This window comes from Sciurus vulgaris, assembly GCF_902686455.1.
Source record: "Sciurus vulgaris genome assembly, chromosome: 8".
Classification (NCBI taxonomy): Eukaryota; Metazoa; Chordata; class Mammalia; order Rodentia; family Sciuridae; genus Sciurus; species Sciurus vulgaris.
The window spans coordinates 120568580-120592384 of NC_136468.1; the positions used below are offsets into that span (position 1 = coordinate 120568580).

Here is a 23805-nt window from a genome sequence, read left to right on the forward strand (position 1 = left end):
AAGCCAGGGCTGAGTTGGGCTCTGGGTTTGTGGTTTGGGCAGGCCAGCTGAGGTCATGTCTACAGCCTTCTGTCCCTGCTTGTCCCCTGCTGGGTCAGACCCCTCAGGGATCAGTTGGATGGTCCTGTCTGCCATAATTACCGCCTTTTCTGTTCTTCCCACCCCTGCCTGTCCAACCTAGGATCCTTTCCCAGCAGCTCGCTCCTGCCTCTCTTGCATCTGGCTGGTTCCAGAAACCACTGGCGGCCCCCATTTGCTGCTTTCTCCCCATTCCTCCTGTCCTCCCAGGACCACCCAGCCAGGTGCTGCCATGACGGGGGCTCCTCCCACTCCTTGCTCCTTTCCAAGCATGTGCTCACTGCCATCTTCTCCTGCTCTTCAGCTGTTGCTTTTGTGTCTGTCTGCAGCAGCCCTCTGCCTCCCCAGGTCTGCCCTGCTGCAGGCGGAAGGGGTCTGGACAGGCAGATCCACTGGGCAGGCCACAGTGGGGGATCCTTCTGGCTCAGCCTCTTGACTGGAAGCTCCAGTTTAATTTTTCTAACTTGTTTCTAATGTAAACTCCTATGTGTGACCAGCCAGAGCAGAGCAGCAAACCTGTCTTGTCAGTCATTTTCTTCCCAGTGAGGACTGACAGGAAGGTGTGAAAACATCCCTCCTGGGGCAGAGCCTCAGGTGACACCAGGAAGGCTGGATGAGGCACAGGAGCCAGGCCTCAGGGCTGGCCAGACCTGGAGAGCAGCCCACTGTGGTACTTGTGTACCAGCCATCTAGAGTAATAATTGGTGATATATTACTATCTGTGTTAATGAAATTGTTTTTTTTTTTTTTCAATAAAACTTGGAAAGTAAGGTTAAGTTATGTGCTTTTCCTTCCCACCCCCTCTCCTGATCACCCCTCTGTTGTCCTTTCCCTGTCCACACCTGTCTTTAGCTGCTACCCATTAGCAATGCACATGAATCAACTTGGGCTGCTGTAACAGAAGAGACTGGGTAGGGTAGACAACAGGTTTGTTTTCTTGCAGTCTGGAGAGAAGTCTAGGGCAGGGTGCCAACATGTTCAGGTTCTGGTGAGGACTCCCTGGCCGTGGGTGGAGGAGGGAAGAGGGGTCTCTGTTGTCTGTTATAAGTGCTTCCCATTGTGAGGCCCCACCCCTTGACTTCATCTAAACCCCTGTGTCCACATACCATCACCATCTGTGTTAGAGGCACAAGTTGGTCCACAGCACTGAACCAGTGAAGGTGGCCTGTGCTGCATGTGGCTGGGACCCTGGCCAGGAACCTTGCCCCTCACAGAGGGTCCTCTTTCCCTGAGAGCAGGCTGGCAGCAGATGTGGTGCAGGCTCGGCCAGGACAATGTGGCCTCCACCGTCCCAGACTTTTCCCTTGGGTCTGCTGCTCCCTAAAGACACAGCCCCTTCCTCTGTCTATCAGGAAGACCCATCCTTGCCTGGGACTGCACAGGCCTGGCTTCCCCACGTCCCCTCAGGTGCAGCAACCCTGCCGAGTTCTGTCCAGGCCATGTGTTGGTGTTCTGTCCAGTGGAGGAAGGCAGAGCAGAAGGGATTGGGGGCGAGTCTTAGCCAATTTATAGGATCAGCTAATACAGGATCCATAAGCAGATGTGGTCTGTGCTTTAGACTTTCACTTACATAATTTACTCCTGTGTCTTCTGCAGTTTTTTTTTTTTTTTCACCATGAGGTTGTGTCCATTTGACAAGAACTGACATGTGGGTGCTATGGCTTAAATGTGTCCCCCAAAAGGTCAGGTCGGGGGTTGGAAATGACCCAGAGTGGAGTAATGGAAGTGGTGTGGGGCCCCATGGGAGGTACTTATGTAATTGGGGTTCTGTCCTCAAAGGATTAAGGAATTTTGTATGGGACCCAGGTTGGTCCCTGAGGTTGACCCCACCTGGTTCTCACTGGCCTCCCCTTTACAAGATGTAATTCCTCCTACACACTCTGTGTCTACCATGAGAGCCTCACCAGAGCCCAGCTAATGCTGGTTCCAGGCCCTTAAATCTCCAATACTAAATGAGGCAGATCTTTTCTTTATAAAGTTAGCCTGCGTCAGGTATTTCATGATAGTCACCCAAAACGGACTGAAGCAGTGGGCTTCTCTCCACTTTACCAAACTTGATACCTACATCAGGAGCACATGTCCCATGGTCCTTGTGCATAACTGCAAGCCTAGAGGCACACTGTCATGAATAGATTTGCCTCACCTTCCCAAATTGCCTTCCCAAGGGGCTTTCCAGTTTGTGTGCTCTCCAGAAATATGGGGGGCTCATTCCCCACGTCATTACTGCCCACTGATGCTGGCTGATAGCCTCTGAGGTGGGTGCCACTGTGGTGGCTCTGAGTTTATAGCATCACAGTGTGCTTGGTCTTGATGGCTTGAGGTTGAGCTTGTCTTCCTGGGGCCCTGGCTTTTCCACCATCCCTCTCAGGACACTGTTCCATTCGCCTCAGTTTGAGTCAGGTATATTCTAGATCCAACTATATGAACCATACAAGTGCAATATACATTGGAAGTAACTTCTCCCACCTCCGATTTGTCTCTTAACTCTCCTGTATTTTATGGGATAGAAGTTACCCTTGACTGGTCTGAGAGTTAACCCTTTCTTTTTTCTACTTCTGCCATTCAGAGCAGCAGGCTTCCTCTCTTGGCAGAAAGCAGCTCTGCTCTGTGTGCCATGGGAGCTGCAGGAGAGCTGGGAACCACTGTCCTAGAGAGGCCTCAGGATGGTGAGAGGCTAACACGAGACCCTTGGTGCAGATGACTCATGGGGCCCAGACTGCGTCTAAGGGACAGGGGGAGACTATGTCAAGCCCAAGCCTACTTCCCTACACTCCATGAACTCTCCCATTCTCCACTTGCCCTCAGGCACCTCTGCAAGTTCATCTCCTGGGGCAGGATCCCGGTGTGGACCAGCCTGCAGGTCTTCAGAATAGTTGAGGCAGTCTTGGACCCAGGCTGCTCCGAGCTATAGCAGGAGGGTGTGGATGAAGCCAGGGAACCTGTCTCTGAGCTTGTCATTCCTGTCTAACTTCTCCAGGAGCAGGTGGATGGTGCTCAGGGTCTGCAGATAGAAGGATCAGGGGTGTTGAAATTCTACTCTGAGACCCCCTGAGAAGCCCCAGGGCCTGCCCCTACCACTCACCATCAAGGGTTCCATTGCGGCCAAGTGCCAGATGTCAGCTTTGGAGGTGGTGTTCACCCTGGGTTTAAACCTCAACTGCAGCCAGCCCATCAAGCCTTGGAGCATGGTTTGTGCAAAAGGCACATTCTCTGCCACTGCCAGCCACACCTCTGTCAGGTGGCCAACCAAAAACAGGCACAAGGACTGTGGTTTTTCTGCCATGTGCCCTGGCAAGGAAAACCCCCATTCAACCCCTCAGCAGGGCCCCAGTTACAGTCTGAACTCTGGGAACTGAATGTCAGGGAGGTGGTGTGAGTCACCAAAGACTGCATAATTAGAACCCAGGTTCCTGACTCCATGCTGGGGCCCCTTTCTCTGCTTAGTCTCATAATACTGCAGGGAAAGTCATGGCCCCCTTAGAACACATGTATTACTCAAGATCCCCACTAGTACTAATGCTTGATGACTGTAAGGACATGTCCAGGAATACTTCCAAGGACCCAATTCATGTCAGGCAGTTTGCTGATGTTATTGTATCAGTTAATTTTCTCAATGAGTCTTAGAGGAAGGTGTTTTTCTCTCCCTGTGCTACCGAAGAGGAGATTAAGGCTTTCAAAGGTTCGATGACCTGCCAAACAACAACAGGAAATGCCTTCCCATCCTCAAGTTCAAGTTCACGACTCTTCTGAGAAAGACACTGCCACAGGTTGGTGCCTTAATGGGTTAGGTACAGAGGTGGGAATTGGTAGTTCTAAAGGCCTAAAGCAACAAGTCTAACAAGGTTGAACCGAACAAACAAAAAGACATGTAAACTCCCTATTTGAGTCCTCAAAACCTAGGACAAAAGAGCAGGGAGGTATTTGGGGTTGGGGAGAGAGGAGACAGGGCCTAGAGATAGAAATCAGATGGGGGAGGGTAAAAGAAACTCACTAGTGTCAAGAATAAAATGACCATGGGGGTAAGGAAACCAAGAAACAGGGCCCTCAGTCACAAAATGGCAAGAAACGGAATTCTACCAGCAGTCAAGGGGAGCCTGGAGGAACACCCAGGGCTGTGGAATATAATGCACCCAACTACAGTCTCCTGAGACCCTGAGTGAACTGCCAACTATGTGTTCACTCATGACCCTCACAGTGAGTTAATATGTCGGTTCTAAGCTACAACATTGTGGGAGATTTATTACACAGAGATAGGTGAACAATCCAGGTGGTGAACAAGTCACCCAAAGGTGGCCATTAGCAATGCCAGCAGTACCTGTGTACACACTTCCAGAAATGCACTGCCCCCTGCCCATACCCCACAGCCCTGCTCCAAGTGCCACGAACCCTCAACAAATCATAAAACCTCTTCCACCTCATTTATCCCACTGTGGCCACACAGACTAGTTGCTCTGAGGGAGGTCTCCTGCCTCCCTGGGTCTCCCCAGATAAGCACACTCCCTAACTTTGTTGAGACCCACACCCCCACACAGGAGTAGGGTTTGTAGACATAATGCCAGGGAGGAGGAGGCTGCTCTGTATCTTTCCTGGTTAGAGGTAGGACACTTGGATACTCTCTGAGGCCACATTTGAAAAAGAACAGGTACAGAGTGGAACACCTCCGGGACTTGCTCAGGCCTGTGGAGGCACGAGCTGTTGCTCACCTGCCTGAGGCTTGGTACACACGGAAAAGGAAAGGGCCACCATCGGGGGATGGTATTGGACTTCCCAGGCCTGACCCATATGTGAGGAGCTACTGTCCCAGATTTGAGCTGGATATGATGAAGCTTTGGAAGTCTGGGCTCAGGATCAGTGGTTCACTGGAGACTGGGGACCCCTTACATGAGATTCAGGTAGATAGCTTTGGCCCACCCTGAGCCCCAGGCTTCTGGGATATATTCTCCTTTGGGCACTCACCTCTCCATGGGCAGGGACTGCCTCAAGAGTGACATGAGGACAGTCTCCCGGTGGTACTGTGCCAGCAAGTGGATGCCTTCAATGAGAAGGTGCCACACCTCCAGATGGTCCACCATGGGCAGGTGGACCAGATTGGCATCCAGGATCTCAGCCACCTGGGGAGGGTGCAGGCATTGCGGGGGCCTCTGGGTCCCTGTGGGACACCCCTCCTCAAGCGAGTATGGTATGCAGGGTAAGCTGCCAGGACCATTTTCAGAATCAACACCATGACCCCTTTTAGGGGATGCTTTGACCTCTCCCTTGGACTGGGGGTGGGGACAGCCCTGGGAGAGGAGGCCTTGACCTCTGGATGCTATCTATGTTGCCGCTATTTCTAGCTATTTCTTGCTCTTTGCTAGCCCCAGGGTTCAGAGGAGGCAACCTCAAGAGACAACCCCAGCCCCACCAGGGGCCCTGGACAGTTCTGCCACCTTATCCTCCAGCTCCCGGACCCTCATTGGAGGAACGTTCCTATCCAGGTGACTGTGGCCTTGTCGTGTGGCAGGTCCATGGACACAATGTTCTCCCATAGTTTGTGGATGAGCAAGATCACCTCATCATGGAGTTAAACTCCATGCAATCCACCTATGATCAGGGCAAAACCAAGTCCTAGCGCACTCCCTGGCTGCTCCTCCTCCTGCAGGAGACTGAGGCCGTGCCATTCTTAGGGCTCCCTACCCAGCCTCTCGCTGTCCTGACAAGCTGCTCAGGCAGCACCTCAGCACCTTTTATGTCAAACGGCTCCCACTACCAACCTCTCTCAATTCTCACCACCTGACTCCCACCCTCCCTGAACCCCGCACAGGATTCTCCCACACAAATCTCCTGTTCTCAATCCACTGCCCTGCAGCCTGCCTGGCCTACTCCCTGATCCCTGTGCTCATCCTGCCTCTCCACAAGCCCCCTTGCACCAGAAAGCGACTCCGCCCCTCAGGCAAAAGGGACCTCACTGCCCTATGAAGTTCAGCGGCCTGTTTGCAAGGTTCCAGGCACTTCCTTTCATTAGTGGGCCACGAGCCTGCAGGACTTCTCTGGATCATTCCTGTGGCCTCCTCCATGCTCAGCGTAGCACATTGTAAGTGCCAGGAGGAGTTGGCCAGGGAATTTTGGGCACCATCTGTCTGCTCAGCACCCCAGTGAGGACTCAATCAGCCAAGGTCATTTCAGTATAGATGTGTCCCTTGGACCAAAGGTCAGGGAAGCAGCAACCCTAGAGGAGAAAATGGGAGACAGCCAGCCCAGGAAAACCCTGCCCCAAGAAATGTCCAGAGGCAGGGGACCAGCCACTGGTCATCTTGGCAATTTTGGAGGACACACAGAAGATCTACTCTGGTCTATGCCCTGATGTCCTTCTTACATTTCTCTAACTCCTTCTCCTTGGAAGCATCCCATAAGGAGCAGGTCCGGCTTGCTATTGGGAGTACAATTTCAGACATAATTGGCAAGGACAGGGTTCTGGGGCCAGGGCCACTCAGTGCAGACTCCTGAGTCAGCTCTGCCATGCTCACTACTCTGAACTGAGGCCCAGTTTCTATATCCAGACCCCTGCCTTATAACATGGGCCTCCTCAGCTCACTAGCTGAGTGGCCTGGGCAGGAAACCTTGTCTCTTAGTCCCCCACATTCCCTGTCTGTAAAGTAGAGTGCACAATGTTGCTGCCTCTTTCAGGGGATGTTATGAGAACAGACCAGGGAATCCAGGCACACATTCTGCACAGTACCTAGCCTTGTGTGGCCTTAATGTTGGCCATAGCTCCTGCCATGTGTGGCCAAGTTGCTCCCACCTCTGTCCAGGTGCCCCAGGGTCTCACCCCACATGACCCCAAGAACTGAGGTCCTGCCCACGCCCCAGCTCTGGGACAGCATCCCCTTGCCCACAGCCATCCCAGGGCATGTTGCTTGTCAAGACATTTGTGACTATAGGCATCCACTGTCTCATTCAAAGTTAACATTTTTCCATGTGGTACCCGAAAGTGTGTGTCTGTTTTTATTTTTGTTTTAAAGAGGGCCTCACCAAGACTGGAGCCTCAGCCTCACTAAAATTGTCCACCCCAAGCCACAGACCCATAGTCTCCCCACTCCCTCACCCAGAGCCCTGGTGCTTGCTCATGGCAGCCTCTTCCCAGGGGCTTTACAGGGGGAGACTTGACTTCAGAAGCTCCCTTTTCTCTAGGACAAAGAGAGCATTCTATGGACATCAGAGTGGTAGGCGGGCTGGGGCAGGACTCCTGGACTCATGGAGACACCCCAGTTCAGATGTAGATCTGCATGAGATGGAGGTGGAGGTTGGTGGCCTTCTCATGCTCCTGTTCTTTCTCCAACAAGATCCACTTCTCCAGGAGCTATGGGTAGAGCCCAGAACAGAGGTGGGCTTTAAAATTCTGGGCCAGCCCTTTTCTGGCCAGTTTCTGTCCTGGAATCCCCAGTGAGTTGGACATTCAATGCTTCTGCATGGTTCCAGGCACTTGTGGATTTCTTTACAGGCCCTACCATGAACAAAAATGAGACTGAGGGCATAGAGGGAGTTCCCCAGCATCTTCCCTTACATGGTGCCTGGCTTGTGTTTAGCCTGGCTCCAAACATCTGCCCACAGTAAGGGGCCAGGAGCACAGCCCACCACACTTCACATGGGCCTATGTGGCCAATCAGACACCTCAGTTTCTTTCAAAGCAAGGGACGTTGGCATCTTGGCTTGGATATTGCGTGTTCCCAAAGACCCATGTACCAAAGGCTTGGTCACCAGCCTGAAGCACCATTGGGAAGTGGTGGAACTTTCAGGAGGTGAGGCCTAGTGGAAAGAAATTAGGTCATTGGGGGTGTCCTTGGAGGATGAACTGGGACCCTGGCTCCTTTCTCTCTTCCTCTTTGCTTCCCTGTGGCCATAAGCTGAGCAGACCTCCTGAGCCAGGCACTCCTGCTGTGATCCTCTGCCTTGCCCTAGGCTCAAAGCACAGGAGTCAGCCCACCATAGCTGAAACCATAAGCCAAAAGAAACACTTCCTCCTCTTAAGTTGATTTTCTCAGGCAGTTTGACACAGCCATGGAAATGTGACTAACACAATTACTATGGAATATGAGAGTCATGTATCACCATGAACGGTCAGTTCATCTAGAGGTATAAGGGTAATTCATGAGAAAATGATGGTCCTTCCAACAAAGGGTGCCATAACAACTGGTCCCATGCCAGGACATTAAAATTAATACACATTTTCTGTACCTCCCATCATACAAAATAACTCAAGGTACATCATATTAACTCAAAACATATCATAAATTTAATTGTAAAACCTAAATACATAAAACTTCTAGAAGAAAACACAGGAGAAAATTGCAGTGATCTTAGGTTAGGGAAAGAGTTTTTAGACTTGATCCCAAAAATATGATCCGCAAAAGAACAGAAATCAAACTTCATTGAAATTTAAATCTTCTCTTCCTCAAAAGGTACTGGAAATTCAGAAAGAGAAAAGTCAGATTTGAAGAAAATATTTACAAATCCTATAACTGGTATACTGTATCCAGAATAATTAAACTTCTAAAATGATCCGTACTATGAAAGCTCAATTTAAAAACAAAAGAACAACCTAGTACCTTTCAAAAATGCCAAGGATACACAAGACAAAGACAAATTGAGAAATGGTTCCAGATTAAAGGAGAAAAAAGAGACAGGCAACGTAATCCCAGTGGGTGATGGGGATTGGTCCTGGTTGTAGCTATCAAGGATGCTATTTGGGGCAATTAGTGGTATTTGAATATGGATCATCGATTTTAACATAGCATTGTAGTAACACTCAGTCCCTGATTCTGGTCATCCTGGTCCTGTTGTGGTAGACCATTCTTGATCTTGAGGTGAGCAGTTACCTTCTCATGCTTCAGTGATGCTTCAGAGCTGGTGGGGGCCCTTGACAGCTTGGATTCCTGATAACTGCATGAAGCAGCTCCACACCCTAACTCACTGACAACTGAACTTCATTTGGATGAGAATAAACTTTTATTTCAGTGCACTGCTGAGGTTTGGATTTTATCTGTTACAGCAGCTAGCGTTACCATAATTTACTAATAGAGCCCTCTACACCTTGTTGCCTCTAACTACTCACAGGTGGCCCAGGAAGGTGGATCTGCTGGTGTCAATGTAAATGTCAGGTTCTGACCCAGAAAATGAAGTATCCCAGAGGGGACCTACCTTAATGGACTCGTTGTCCTCTCCAGGGTGTTGGAGAGAAATGACATAAAGTATACTGATATCCGTTGGCTCATTACCTTCTTCTGTAGAGTAGAAAGGCCTCCGTTTGCTGGGGGAAGAGGCATTGACAAGAGGACCGTCACTGAGGAGTTGAGCCTCTGCTGTCCATGGCCCTGTTTCGGCACGGGGGCATATCACATTTCTGTCCAGGGGCCCTGCCTGCCTGACCACCTGCATCCAGTGTTGTATCTCTGAGTGAAGCAGACATTCAGGGGGCCCAGATCACTTCTCCCACTTCCTGTGGCCTTCTCCGAACGTGTAAATCTCCTTTCTGCCCAATCTCAACCACAGAATTGGATCCAGGCCTGAGATTTCCAGGTATAAAACTTGGACCAGCAGCAGCAGCACCTTCGTGTTTGTTAACCACAGAAACTCTGTGGCCCCACTTGAGATCTAGTGAACCAAAACCTCGGGGGTGAATCGCAGCCCCCTGAGCCTTTACAGCACTCAAGGAGAGCTAGCTGACCCAGGCACCAGAGTTCAGCCCCCTTCTATCCCCCCACCAATGCTTGTCAAGATGGCTGCACATTAGCATCACCTGGAGAACTCCTAAGGACCCCCACTAGCCCCCTCCAGGCTCAGGGATCCTAACATATGGTCCTGGGTGCTACTGTTGAAAGTTCAGGGTGGTTCTGTTGTGCCCCAGTGTTGACAGACACTGTCCCACCTAAACTTCAAGCTCACAATGCCTGAAGGTGTCTCTCACTCTATTTAGTCACTCTACTTAAGCCCAGAGCAGAAATGCTGCCTTATGCTCCAAACCCTCTTGGCAGCCCCTACAGTAGAGAAACTGGATTGTATTTTCTTACCAGTCCTCCTTTTCCGTCTTTTGCCTGTTTGTTTTAGTGGACCTAAGAACACATCCGTCTCAGTCACTCTGACCTACATTTGCACATGTTTGTCTTTCTTCCAAGTCTCTGAGAGACAGGACCAGTTCTTGCCCAGTAGCTAGAATGTAAGGGAACATGTGCTCAGCTGGGGTTAGTGGAGTGAATTTACAAGACGCCCGCAGGCTGCCTCCTAAAGCAACTTGGGTCTCCTCTAAGAGCCCAGTAATGATCAGTCCTCTGCAAGTCGGGTACCCTAAAAATGTCCCCACCACTTCAAACACTAACCACAAATCTGTAACGTTCCCCTCATGCTCCCCTCCCACAGGTGGACAACTGGGCAGGGCACTCCTTTGCTATCGTTCTTACCTTGTAGAAACCTATCCATAAATAACGTTGTGTTTGTTGACTGAGCCCACCTCCACTTGAAGGGTCTGTCTCCCTGGATGCTCCCTCGGCATTGCTCAAAAACTCCCTTGATCCACCCAGCAGCCATGTACCCTCCTGCTATTTCAGGAGAAGCCTCTGGTGTGAAATGTTGCTGAGAATCAGGGAAGAAGCCAAACCTGTCTTGTAGACTGGCCCTTTGCCCCAGGGAGCTGCAGCCCCAGACCCCAACACAGAGGCAGGCAGGGAGGAAAAGGTGTAAACACTGATGGAGAGCCAAGGAGTGTCCTTGGGCTTTGTCCCCACCCCCGGTGGCCACTCGGGGCTCAGACTGGGACCCAGCTCACCTCAGGTACGAGAGGGCATCCATCACCATTGTCCACACAGGACATGTCAGGTGGTCAGTGGTCTGCCTTGAGGATTGCCTGTCTGGCACAAGCAGGGTGGTGACCTCCCTATCATCTAGGAGGTCCTTGATTGTTGGGGACAGCAGCTACACTCCACAGCACAGTTACAGGGAAGGCCTGTCACTTTATACAGTGCCCTATCATTCTACATCTCTGTACTGGTTTTTGTTTGTTTGCTTGGCCTTTGGCATCTGAGGAGGCAGCAAAGACGAGTACAAGGAGCAGGACCCACCACTATGAGGCTGTGTGTCCTTAGCCACATACTTCGCTGCTGGAACCCACGTTCCCTTATTCATACATGATTCATCACCTTTTTCACAGGTGGCTCCAGGCTCCTGTGAAATGATGCCTATCTCCCAGTCCTGAGTGGGAGCTAATGAGTACCATCTCCTTTATAAACTCTTTGTAGCTCTTCCATATTTCCTCTTTCTCACTTTGTGTGACTTTTCTAAAGGGGCTTTTCTCATCCACATCTTTGAGGTCCTGGCTCTTCAATGTCTGTTACATCTCTCTGCACCAAATTTCTTAGTCTCTCCTTGGTTTCTGACCTCAGGCTATACCACTGAATCATACTGAGCAAACCTGCATGGCCATGCATTGGGCTAGAGCTGGGATCAGAAAAACTGAGTTCTTCCCTGGTGCATGGGACCTGAACAAGTCTGGCTCTGCTCTAGACAGTACTGCACACCTGGGTTCTCCTGCTGTTCTTGGCTATGAGCATGGCTGAAGGTCACTGGGAGACCATAAAACAGTCCAGATGCTCCAGAAGGGAGACAAAGTGACAGAGCAGGGAGCCCAGGGCCTGTGTCCTTCCCACAGGATGGATGTCTGGGCCTCTTGCCTATTCTCAAGGCACATCCTCACTATCCAGCAGTGGTGCCAGTGCTGATTCCTTTCTTGTGGGCACATTTGAACACTCCCCACTACCTCTCTCTTCTAGAAAGATTTGTCCTCTTGGCTATAACTCCTATGCTCAGGTGCAATGTCAGATGGTGAAGTGGGCACTTCAGACCTTGGCTCTGAATTAACAACCACATTTAGGAACCTCTATATAATGGCAGGTACTTTCATCTGGTCAGGTCAGGATCTTTGTGTTCTAGATTGTTCAACGACAATATCCTCCTGGATAGAGGGAAACCTGACCAAACACCCTCTAAACGTTAGCTCTACACAGCTTACCACTGAGGAAATTCAGAGATCAGACAGAGTGAAGTGTTTTCCTCAGGCAGATCTGGTTTCTGGTACATTAATTATATTACCTAAACCACTGAGGCAATAAAAAAATATTCCAGTGGCAGTATTAATCACTATGATATTCTTAGGAGCGTCAGTCCATGATAGGTTGAACTATTTATTATACACAACAAAAATACTAGTTGATTAGTTGTATACAAATATATCTGAGACCCTCATGTCAGAGTGAGCGCCAATCCAAGACTGTTAAAAGAAGTAGCTCTCCTGGGAGAGTAGAGCACAGTGTTGGAAGTTGATAGGGTTCCCACAAAAGAGAAAGATTTTTATACTGAAATATATAATTTAATTCAAGAGAGTTCTTTTATTTCCTTTTAAACATGCTTTGTACGTATGTCATGTAAATTAATGTGTTCAAACTTTTGAGAAATAACATGTTACAGTTTTGCATGTCATTGGTTATGCTTTCATTGACTTTTTATGGACATTTTATTTGCATGGAAAAAAACACTGTAATTTTATTTCACTAAAGAAAGCTTAACCATTGTGTGAAATGACTGAGAATTAATACAGCATCCTGTTACACTAGTTTTCAGCTTTTCATCCCCAGCCTCTCATATGGAAGAAGTTGCAGCTTTTCCAGGGTTTTAAAGGGAAAGAAGAAGGGACTTAAACAGCTTTTCTTCCTGCCAACATTACCTGTTTTTTTTTTTTTTTTCCTTACTTGCAATTTCATCAGATTTTGCTAAATCACAAACATATTGTTTATGTATAGTGCATGAATATTACCGAGAAAATCTAAAAAGTTATGATCTGAGATGCTGTGAAGGAACTCTTTATGTTGATTTTCTTTCCTATATCCTGGTGTGTCAGGGATTCTGGGCTTCAAAAAAGGTTTCCAAGTTTTTTTTATACCCTGTATTTTTTAATATGCATAGTGAATAGGTATTTTATTACTTCTAGATCAGAAGAGCCAATAAAACCAGTATCATCATTTAAAAAAAATTTACTTGTTCAATGTATAATTTAATAGTGGTATCTTAACATGCATTATCAGTTATTTAAATGTACTGATATTACAATATGACACTTTGGAAGACAGGTCCAACTACCTCATACCAAGTGTATTTATTTCAAAATCAGGCAAAGTTTTCCGTGACAAATACCACAAATATTTTTACTTTCCAATTTACCCATTATGTATATTTTTAAAATATCTTACAATAGTTTTAGAAAAAAACTTTGGTGGGTGTACTGGACTTGAACGAAGCCATTCTTTATCACTGAACTACATCCCCAGTCCTTTTTGTTTTTTGCTTTTGAGACACTATCTCATTAATTTGCTTAGAGTCTCTTGAAATTGCTGAGGTAGACCTCAAACTTGGGACTCTTGTCTTAGATTACAGGTATCTTCCACCAGGTGTAGTTATATTCACAAATTTAAAGCAAAAGTTTGTATACCTAATAATGTGCAACTTCAATAACAAGAATGATACAATTTTACATGTAACAAATGTTTGGTCATATTCTCCTTGTTCACCTAAAACAGAAATGTGATCATTTACCTCAGGATGAAAGTGTGATTTTCCAATGTTATTTTTCTGTGGCAGTTTTGCTAATACAAAAGCCCACAAACCAAACATAAAACAGTCAAAATTCCTATATTTTGAGAAAACTGATAGCCTAGTCTGAAATACCTAACAGAATTTTCAAATGTTTATTTCATAGAAATATAGGAGCATAAATAACCCAACTCAAGTTTCTTAGTGGTGGGTGAAATTGACATCATTTATGAGTCTTAGTAGGGAAATATTTTTCTCATTTTAACCTGACTGTCCACATCTTTTCATTTTGATGTGCACCTTACAGTTTCTACAGCACTCACTACCACGACTTCAGGCCTTATTTTCTTGTGACTTTGATAGTTGTTTAGGAGTGGGATGTAAATACTAAGTACAGATGTAAAATTATTTTTTGCAACCAACATTGTCCTTTATATGTTTTCCATGAGAATGAGAGAGCTTTGGCCAGTTGTCTTCATTGTATCAAGTTGAAATTATTTCCTACACATTAACAAAAACATTGCAAATGAAAACGCTCTTCTGTGTGGTATGTTTGATGGACTTATTAATGAACATGTATTTATGGCTTACTGTGTATCAGGGGCCATGCTAGGCACCTTTATCTGTTTGAAAGTGTTGTGTCACTTCTAAACAAATCAAGCAAAGAGAATCCTTTCTGAAATTATGAAGACATCATCTGATAACTTATATTTCCTATATATGTGGACATAGAGATATTAAGATAGGAAAAGTTTCTACATAAATGCATTGACAGAAATGCTATTAATTTCTGTAGCACTTGTGGTAAATTTATGCAGTGCCTTTTACTAGAGAAGAAATCACAATTAATGGCCAGGTCAGTAGAAAAGAAAATGGGATAGTGCGCACAGTGATGATATTCTATCTAATTCACAGTAAAGATAGTCATTTAATTCTTTGACAAATAAGTATTTTTAAAGGTTATATTTGAATTTTTGTTTGTATTTTGTGAACAAGATATTCACTAAGAAAATGTATTCACAATATTATATAAGTACAAAATTTGTGTATTTAAGAAGTGTACTTCTTTCCCAGCCAAAATATTGATATTCGCATAAAAGCAAAATGAGAAAATATCCAATGAATATTTTCCTATTAGAGGCTTCCTACAAGTGAAAGCAGATTTTATGTCTTTCAATGTGGCCTTTCCTTCTCCCAGTTATATTCCTTTCCATACATTTCAAATAGAGTACTCTAGATTTTCTACCTTGGATTTGCAAGTATGTCAACAAAGAGAACCAAAATGGCCATGCTATCTATCAGAAAGGCAAAATGTACTGATATTTATTTTATTAAGATATGAAAGGCTTCTACATAAATACACTGACATAAATGCTATTAATTTCTCGTACTCTGTTTTCTGCTTCTCATGGAAATGTTTGTACTTTCTTTTAACATTTTTTTATGAAATATTATGTTCTATAGAAAAATAAAATAAAGCAAACTTTTAAACATTTTTCTCTCTAGAAATGTCTGGAGTTCCAGAAATAGTGGGAAATGGGTAAGGTTGTTCTTTCAAACGAAGAATTGAATCGCTTCTGATTCTCAAATGGAAGCTATGTCTCCCTTTCACACCAGGCTTTTAGGATGAATGAAAATATTGAAGGATTTTTGCTGAAATGACTAAAGAGTGATCATTAATGTAGCAGTCTAGGATTCAATTATTGAAGGGAAAATACACTATTAAACAACAGTCTTGGGCGAGTAAAACACACAGTTAGACCAGAGCAGCACCCCTTAATGTGGCATGTGCTGCCTTGAAAATTCTATACTGAGTGTCACAATGGTAACAGGATGCACACCTTACCTTCCATTCCAACTGTCATTCAGTGAGCTGAGGTTCACATTGGAAAGCAGTGGTGTGTTTTCAGTGGCTGTCCCTCATGGGAAATCTTAACTGCTGTGGTGAAGGTATGTTCACATTGATATTTTGAAGGCTGTTGCTTCAAAGGGATAAGATATTTGTACTGAATACATTTTCCTCTTCATTTTTAATCTTCCACACTCAAACTAGTCTGCTGAGTTATAAGTATTTCATAATTTTGGTTTATCACTCAACTATTCTATTTGATTATTATATCCACATAGTTGCCTTAAATATATTCCTCAATTTAGAAAAATGGTTATTTCCTAATGCCCATATCATGGGCACTCTTTTGAGTGGATCGATAAGCAGGGGGAAGAGAGCCACTCTGATTTCATTAAATGAAAAAAATGGAGAATACAGATGATAAGAACGTCAACAGATATCCCATGAAAGGTCATTACAGGTCAAACTCTTCTGAGTGGCCATGTGAACCTCTAAAATTGATGTTAGAGAACTCCAAATCAAGGCATTTGAAGAAAGGTAGAAGAGCTGATATTTAGAGTCTTCTTCCCAAGTGGTGAGGACTACAAGATCCATGGAGTTTGGCATCTATTGGGAAGGAGAGAACAAAGGACAATGCCATGAATTAAGTGGAGTGGACAAGGAATAATGAAGGAAATGAGGGAATTAAGGGAGGGAACAATAAGGACCCTCAGTTTCACAGGCTATAGTTATGGGTAGTCCTCTCTATGCAGATAAGTCTCTGGCCCCTGGCCCTCAAGGATCTAAGCAGGGATGAGGAATGTCAGTGGGAAAAGGCCTGATCAGAGCTGGTGCATCTGCACCAGGTTTTCAGCCAGACTCTGTCTATCTGCTCAGATGATAGTGCAGAAAATATTAATTCAAAAAAAGAAAGAAATTGGAGAAAACCTTAAAGATGGAAAGATCTACCATGTTCTTGGATAGCCAGAATTAAGATTGTCAAAATGGCTATTCTACCAAAGTCACTATACAGATTCAATGTAATTTCAATTAAAATATCTACGACAGGGCTGGGGATATAGCTCAGTTGGTAGAGTGCCTGCCCTGCAAGCACAAGGCCCTGAGTTCAATCTCCTGAACTGCAAAAAAAAAAAAAAAAACCAAACATATTACCAATGACAGAATAATATTCCATAGTGTATATATACCACACTTTCTTTATCCATTCATCTGTTGAAGGGCATCAAGATTGGTGCCACCATCTAGCTATTGTGATCTGAGCTGCTATAAACATTGATGTGCCCATGTTACTGTAGTATGCTATCTTAAAGTCCTTTGGGAATAAATCGAGGAGTAGATAAGTGGGTCAAAAAGTAGGTCCATTCCAAGTTTTCTGAGGATTCTCCACACTGATTTCCAGAGTAGCCGCACAAATTTGCAAATCCACCAGCAAATAAATGGATGCAAATGGAGAATATCATGCTAAAGGAAATAAGCCAATCCCCAAAACCCAAAGACTAAATGTTCTCCCTGATAAGTGGATGAAGATATATAATGTTGGTGGGTATTTGGGGTGAGAGAACAATGGAGGAACTTTAGTTTACTTTGAGGGAAATGAGAGGGAGGAGGGGTGGGGCATGACAAATGGTGGAATGGGACTGATATCATTACCCTGTGTATATGCATGATTACATGAATGGTATGAATCTACATTGTGCACAAACTTAGAAATGAAAATATGTACCCTATTTGTGTACAATGAATCAAACTGAAGTCTGTAAAGATACAAAATATTAAGAAAAAAAATATTAGTTAACAGAAATGGGGGTGTTCAGCTTCCTACATTGATCCATCAATGTACCAGCCCATGATATGTGTTTTCCCCCATTAACTCACACAAACAGCTCATACAGTGGTGAACAGCAGAAGGAAACATAACTCTTGGCACAGAAATCAATTGGCAGTTGGTTTAGAATGGCCTGAGTTCTGAAACAGTTTCTCAGACACACAGCTCTGATATTTGGGGGATCAACTGCTCACCAGAAACGCTTCTTCTGAGGCAGATGGCAAGCTGAAGACCCTATGGAGGATGGCCTCCCATTTGGACTATACCCTCTTCCTTCAGAGACATTTAGTTTGGATGAAATTATCATATTTATTGTCAATAATTTCAAGGAAGGGGCAAGAGACTTTGTTCAGTCAACCCGTCTGGGACATCAGTCTTCTGAAAGAGGCCTTCAGGGAGGAGGATTTGTGAAAGAGCAAGAAGAGTTAAGAGTTCCTGGATCTAAGGTATCAACTATAGGACTCAAGTGTACAGGGATCTCTGATTCAGATAAACACCGACGTTCCTGTCCCAAATCCAGCACTCAGCAGTGCTGTGCTTCTAGATAAGTCCCATAAAAATCTCCAAATTTCAAATGCCGAAACTCAACACTGTGGGTTAAGAAGGCTGCTCCACTCATCTCTCTAGCCTGATTTGGGGTCACAGGAAGAGCAGATATTCTCTATGAGTATTTAAGATATCCAACTGAAATCATGAAGAATGGACTTCCTTCACCCACCACCCTGGAGGATGACATCAGTTTCACAGCTCACTGTTCAAATATTGCCAAATACTAATCTGAAGTTTACTTTTTCACACATTGTATGATAGGATACTTTAGCACACATAGGAAGCACCTGTCTTCTTAAGGCTGCCTGTAGGTGATCATTGTCAGCCTGGTAATATTACATGGGCCAGGGGAACACTTCTGCATCTCCACACAAGCAATTGAGGCACAGAGGGGTTTGAGGGGTATATTTAAATCTCACAGGTATGTACATCTTTGAGGTAGGATTTGAACATAAGTCACATGGCCACAGACTCTGCTCACGGTCACTGTTCTCTCTGCCTCTCTATGATTTCACCTTAGTAAAGGTGTTTGTGCACTCAATAGTCAGTTGTGTTTTAGAACTCTCGACTTGCAATGTCATCCTTAATGCCAATCTGACTCAGGTGCTTTGCTGCCCCAATGGTGAAAAATGTGTTCAAAATGTGAATTCTAAGAACTTTCAAATCCCTCTCCTCTAACTTTCTTGAAACATAGATTGTGTTATTTTAATGTCTTGTCAAAGAATGCACAATAGACACCAGTAATTTTTCCTAATTTTAAATTGTAACATTTTCTCCCACCCTCTGGTAACTAATATTCTGCTCTCACCTTCTATAAGATCAACTTTTCAGCTTCCATCAACGAGGGAGACTATGCAATATTTGTCCATCTGCGCCTGACCATTTCATTTAAACTAATGTCCTCCAGGATCATCCTTGTTGTTGAAAATGTCAGAAATCTTCTCACTGGAAAAAAAATACAAATATTTAAATTTCTATGTACGCTAATATGGTATACGTGAATTCAAAGGACAAATTGTATTCTGAGATATTTACAATTACCATGTCAATTAAAACTGTGTGAACTGTTATTTGAATTACTACTGTTGACCCTTATGTTCTTTTGCTAGCAAGTTTTCACCAGCTGATAATAATTTATCACATTTCTCAGGCTGTTGCCACCCATCAAAGGAAAAGAAGTCAACAACACATCCTGAAGACTTCTGTAGGCCTTTGAATACAGGAGTCCGCCTGTGGCCCGCATGGAATGTGTACCCTGATAAACAGTGGAACAAAGGTACTGTGGGGTTGAGTCAGTGTTTTCATTCTTCAGTAATGATTCTTGTCTATTCAGAGATCCAGTTCTTCTTTTGTTTGGTGTTTTGTTTCAATTGCCAAAGCAATTCTGGGTCTCATTATTTCAAATGAATTTCAAGACTTGGTTTTCAACACTATAAGGAATGTCATTGGTATTTTCAAGGGGATTACCTTGAATCTGGGTATTGCCTTTGGTAGTTTTGCCCTAGTGACAATATTAATTCTGCCTCTCCAAGAACATGAATAGTCTCTGCTTCTTCAGGTGTGTTCTTTGATTCCTCTTTCAGTGTTCTATAGTTTTCTTTGTTGAATTTGTTCATCACTTTTGTGAGATTAATTCCCAGATTTTTTTTATTCTTGTGAAAGGGATGGATTTCCTGAAATTTTTTTCAGTTGAATCACTTTTGGAGTATAGACATGCTAATGAATTAGGAGGGTTGATCTCTTATCCTGCTAAACTGATAAACTAATCAGGTGTAGAATTCTACTGGTGAAATTTCTTGGCTTCTTCTAAATATTGGATATTGTTAACAGCAAAAAGAGAGAATCTGACTTTCTTTATTCTACACATATCCTTTAATTTTCATCTCTTGCCTCATTGCTCTGACTTGACTTTTGAGAACTATATTGAATAGAAGTGATAAAAGTAGACATTCTTTTCTTCTTCCTAATATTTGAGGAAAACCTTTAATTTGTCTCTCTGTTCAGTGAGATGTAGGGTTTGCATTTCTCATATATCGCTTTTATGATGTCGAGATTGAGTGCCTTCTATGCCGAATTTCTCCAGTATTTTTAAAATGGACATTGCTGTATTTCCAGAAATACTTTCTCTGCGCCTATTGAGATGACCTTATGATTCTTATTCTTAAGTCCACTTTTGTAATTTGTTAGCTTTTTTCTTTTTATAATTTGAAGTAAAAGTACTGGCAGGGAACGTAGAGTAGGAAAAGTTTATTAAGGTACAAATACATCTGAAGTTCTCAGTCTTTTGAATGCATGCCCCAGTCCTTAGGACTTGTGGTGAGGCAGAGCATCTTGGTGGAATAGTGAGGTGGATAAAAGTGGCTCAGACATGTTCAGAAGGCAGAGGGAGAGACTCCAATCTCAAGGTACAAAATATATAACCATAATCCAACCCACTCTCAAGGTACAAAAGATATAACCATAATCCCACCCCGAATGACTCATCTTAAGCCACACCCTATCTGCCTTGTGATACCACTCCCTAAATCCCTTACAGGGGAATAATTCAGTGACTGGGTTAACCCAATCATTTCAGACCAAAACCTTTTTGCATTATCTCACACATGAGCTTTTGAGGAACTCTCACATGCTAACCATGACAAATGGTAGATTACTTTTATTAATTTGCACATGTTGAACCAAATTTGAATCTCAGGCTTGAATATTACTTGATTGTGATGTATGGTCTTCTGAATATGATTCAGAATGCAGATTACTAGTGTTTTATTAAAGATTTTTTCGTCTATATTCAACAGGCATATTGGTCTGTGCAGTTTATTCCTGGATGCATCTTTTATAGTTTTAATATCAAGGTAATATTGGCATAACAGAATGTACTTGTTAGGGTTCTCTCACATTTAATTTCATAGAATAATTTGAAAAAGACTGATGTCAGTTCTTTTGTAATGATCTGGTAGAACTCAGCCAGAAATCCATCTGGTCCCAGGATTTTGTTGATGGAATCTTTTAATTGACATTTCAATTTCATTCTTAATAGAAATTGATCTGTTATGGTCTTCTGTACCTTCCTGCTTCAGTATGTGCAGTCATATGTGTCTCAAAATTTGTCATTGTCTTCTAGATGGTTTGGTTAAATAGTGTATAAATTATCCAGATTCTACAGATCCTCTGGGTTTCTGAAGTGTCTGTGTGATATCTCATTTTTCATCATCAATTGCGTTGATGTATGTCTTCCCTCTCATTCTTTGGTTACCTTGGCTGAGGTTTTTATTAAGCTTTTTTATCTTCTACAGTAACCAATTATTTTTTGCACTGAATCCTGTGTATTTTGATTCTAAAATTCATGAATTCTGGCATCTGTATCATGTGTTACTATGTCATTCAGTGTATTAGTAATCAGAACAACATGGATGGGGAATGATCACGTCACCCTCTGCTGTCTGTGGAACAGCCTTTTCATGCTTCCTGGGCTTATTCTCTGGGCATGTATTCACACCACCTCATTCTTTAAAGAAGCTTATTGAAATTCTCAGTCCACTGCAGCTGTCACTGTGTGCCACCTGACTCAAAGCGGGAAGGGAGCAGGGCTCTCCTCCACATCTCTGACCTGAGTTCCCCTGGCTAGAATGCTCTCCATGACTTCAGCTCTAGCTGTTCTTGGCAAAGCTTAGGTCCTTCTGCAGGTGACTGTGTAGACCACGTGTGTGTCCCTGCTCAGATTTCCACCATCTTGGCTCCTCAGCATGGCTGTGTGGAAGGTGCCTCCTGCTTTGCTCTCTGTGGACAGTAGGAAGAACTGAGCACCCTTCTTGCACCAGTGTACAGTGCAATGAAGTCTCTGGATCAGCCAAGTGAAGGCTGCCTCTCTGATCTCAGGATATGCCACACTAAATCCGTTCCTTTTGTTTTTCTTCATTTCATCTCCCTCTGTGATCTAGCAATGGCTCCACTGCTGCAGCTCCAGCCTCCTCTACCAGCTTGACGCTAATATACTATTTTTCTCCTTTGTTTCATGGAACCAACATTCTGATTCTATAAGACTCCCTTACTGTCCAGTATTGGGTTTAGTGAAATCCCTCTTTCACCCACCTCAGAGCAATGCAGTATTCATGCTCTTTGACTTCCAGGTCATGGAGCTGTAAGAAATAAAGACTCTAAGTGACATTTTGCTTCCCTAATGTACTATTTCTTATCCTTGAGGTTCTGACTTTCTATGTCCCTATAAATTTTTTTGCAGTTTACTATGAAGTTTTGGTGAGTTCCTTTAGTTACCCAACTCAATGAGAAGTGGTTTTCGTGCCTTGGAAGTCTGGCAATGAGTAACAGACCAGGGTGCATCCTTCTTCCAATCTGCCAACTTCTCTTCCCCTAAAAACAAATTTAGTATGATATCTATTATTTTCAAGTTGTCAATGTATGTTTCAGAGTCAAAATATACTCTATCTTGATGAAAACCTCATGTGGCCTTGAAAATAATTAGTTTCTCATTGTTGAATGAAGTATTTGTACAATAACCAATTAGATCTATGTGATCGATAGTGGTTTTGCTAGATTTCTAGGGTTACCATGTCCAAGTAGCAGCTTTTTTGGCTTGAAGTAATGCAAGGTTACAATCTCAGAGGTCTGTAGACTAGAAATCAATCATTGAACTGTGAGCAGGTCCATGTTCCTTCTGAAGTCTGTAGGAAAGAATATTTTCTTGCCCATTCCTAACTTGTGCTGGTTAGTTTGTCAAACTCTCTGCTTCAGTCCTCACATGGCATTAGTCCCTCTTGAATGTGTCCCCTCTCCTTATGAGAATAGTCATCATATTTGCACAATGGGTCCACCCTGCTCCTCCACGATATATTGAATGCATGAGATTTCAATGGCTCTCTTTTCAAACTGGTAAAATATTGAGGTACCGGTGTTGGGACTTGAACATATATTTGGATGGAAATAATTTGACCTATAACACAGCTGGTCGCTTCAACACTATAACTTTTCATTTTTTCCACATGGATCTGTCAACTGCTTTCAAGGAATGCTGAAATCTTCTAGTGTAACACTGGACTGTTTCATTTCTCACTGTGTTTCCTTCCACTGTTTCTCTGTGTTTCATCTCCGTCCTGACTCTTTTTTCTCTGCCATCCAAAAAGTATCATGGTCCAGTATCACCTGAGCCTGTGTGTGTTAATCCACCATCTCTATACCCCCTAGACCCATGTCCAAAGCAAGAACTCTCACTGAGAGAGCCTTCAGCAAAGCAAAATGCTGACACTTACACTGTATTCTCCTAGATGGCAACCAGGAGATCATGGAGGTGGCATCATTTGACTGGAAAGAAGAAAAAACACCATCTATTGCTGAGGTAAGGTATATCTTCTCTTTGTCTAAGATATAAATGTTGTTTTCTTTCTTTTAGCACATATTCAAGCATGAACATCAGACAGTGTACATTATAGATAAGTCACACAGATTCTTTTGTGTGGAATTACAACTACAAGTCTATGACAACTGGTGCCTGATTCAAGATGACATTAATGTACCACATCAACTATTGTGAAATGATTGTAGTGAGCATTTTCCTTGGTAGTACTTTTCCTCGGTACAAAAGGAACTGTGTGCATGTCATCAAACTGGACCCGAGACATCCCTCATACAATGTTTCTGTCTTTCTCAAAAGTGCCTTTTTCTGCCTTATTTTGTGGTCCTTGCATCAATCGCTTTTTCCCAATGTATTATCTAATACCACCATAGCCAAGAGTAGACTTGTGCAATCAGACTCTGCATATCATACTCACACTGTCTTTCTTTCTGTAACTCAGGTGGACTTTGCAGAAAATGAAAAATGTAAGTACTCTTAACTCCCTCACGTACTGTAATAGGTCAGGGATTCCTGCCTGTTTTCTACAGA

General features: G+C 44.0%; 1 protein-coding gene across 2 annotated transcripts in view; it reads left to right on the top strand.

Annotated features, from left to right (window-relative positions):
* The window catches only part of LOC306667255 (immunoglobulin lambda-1 light chain-like), a 759848-nt gene that overhangs the window by 111201 nt on the left and 624842 nt on the right, over nt 1-23805 (top strand). The gene's annotated exons all lie outside the window — the stretch shown is intronic.